Consider the following 2,024-nt stretch of genomic DNA (forward strand, 5'->3'; position numbering starts at 1 on the left):
CAATTGTTTGATTCCACTCACTGAAGGAAATATGAATCGTTCTCCTTTGTGACAATAAAATGCGTCTTGCAGCATAAACATCCAAGCTCATTTTACAACAAGCAAAACCCAGCAACAAATGTTACAAATCCAAGCAAGAGGCCAGGGAGAAAAGGCTGATCATTGTTGCACTTATTAATTGCTATCAATGTCAAGGATGAAAGAAGAGCCCTTCATTTTAGCAAATATTCTGACAGTAACAAAGAAATATATGAAAGGACAATTATTTAAGTGTATTTTATTAAGGTGTCATAGAATATATTGCAAATATAATATTAGTGGAAAGAGTTTTTTAACTACAGGGTTATCATATTAGAGTCACGACTTCATTAAAGAATTGAAAAATAAAGTGACCCCAGAACATTCCATTGAATAATTTTAATTAACTATCCGGGAACTCACATTTGTGAAACATTCTTGACAGAAATAAGAAATAAGTTTAGGGCAAAAAGTTGAAGTTGCTTCTTTCGGTTAGAATTTATTTCTCAATAGGAAGACAGAAATCTGAGGATTTAATAAAATTTTTAAAATTTAAGTAGCACAGAGTTGTAGCAACTTAATTAGAGCTGCTCATGAGTAACTGATAGCTTGGATTATTGACTTATTCTTCCATTCATGTAGGTATATAAATAGCAATTCATTTAACCTCTATTTTAAAGGTTGATTTGTTTTTATTGCAAAGGGAAACATAGTCACTGATAAGAGGCAATAAAGAAGAATAAAAAATATGATTCCTAGTTTGGGGACTTGAAAACAGTGGAATCATGTTGGGCTTTTTCTTTTTTGTTTTATTTTATGTGCATATATTTATCCGTTTTGACATAATCATCTATATGCACACACAATTTTGCTTTCTCCTTTTTGTTTCTTTCATATCTTTTTTCTTTAAACAGTAAAGTGCACTTAATAAGACATTTCTATTTTTCTCATGATAAAGGTAACATGTTTCTTATTTTTTAAAAACTACAGAAGGAAATATAAAAAATTAAAATTACCATTGGTTCTATGACAATATAGATAACCACATTTTGGTGTATAATCCTTTTACCTGTAGTCCACATATTTCTATGCATGTCTTTATTCATTCAGATAAGTTTTTTTCAAGTTGCAAGCATTTATTAACGGATGTAAATCCCAACAGAATACACCAACATGATTTCATGCATTTGGGGAAAATATATTCTGGTTAAGTGAAAAATTGTGCAGATAGCTTCTGGAAGACCTTTATTCTAAGCAGCTTTGTACTGAAACATTTCATTTAGAGCTCTGGACCTTCTTTCTTCAGTTTGCTGTCATCTACATTCACTGAGTAGAACTTATTGCTCATTGGGACCCAGATTGTTCCAGAGTTCAGGGTTGTTCTTTCTGTCCCAACAGACATCTGGGTCAAACAATGCCAGGTGCATGACATGCAGCACAGCCCCAGTACCTCTGGCTCCAATAAATATAAGGAGGGGAATCAAGCTTGGATGCTTCTTGGCCTGATCAAGGATCTGACAGAGCATGGCTGCTCATTCAGATAAATTTTGGGAGGCACTACGTGGTTCCAAATTCTGCTCTTTGCTCTAGGAATACCGCAGTGAATGCAACAAGAATCTGTGCCATCATAAATCTTACATCCTAATTGAGGAAAACAGAAAATATATCATTAAAATGTGTAGTTTGTCAGATGGTGAGAGGAAAAGAAAGTAGGAAGAGGACATGGGATAAATCGGTGTATTTGCAATTTTAAATGCAGTGATCAGAAAAAGACTCACTGAGACTAAGATTATTTGAGCCAAGATAGGAAAGAAGTGAAGAAGGAAGAAGAATATGGATTATCTGGCAGTAAAGCAAATGCAAAGATCCTGAAGTAGCAGGTTGGCCAGTGAATTCTAGGAATAATGAGAATCTGGAGCAGAGAAAACAGAGGATACAAGTGAGATCCAAGAGGTAAGGGGAGTGAAATTTGCTTCTTTTTTCCTATGAGAGATACGGGAAGTCAT

The 2,024-nt window shown here is 34.2% G+C and overlaps 1 pseudogene; it reads right to left on the reverse strand.

The window, feature by feature from the left end:
- Positions 1 to 1,271: 1,271 nt before the first annotated feature.
- LOC118981250 (cytochrome c oxidase subunit NDUFA4-like) lies at positions 1,272 to 1,544 on the reverse strand (annotated as a pseudogene).
- Positions 1,545 to 2,024: the final 480 nt, after the last annotated feature.

This window comes from Sturnira hondurensis, unplaced genomic scaffold, assembly GCF_014824575.4.
Source record: "Sturnira hondurensis isolate 20B ecotype Veracruz unplaced genomic scaffold, ASM1482457v3 Scaffold0023817, whole genome shotgun sequence".
NCBI lineage: Eukaryota > Metazoa > Chordata > Mammalia > Chiroptera > Phyllostomidae > Sturnira > Sturnira hondurensis.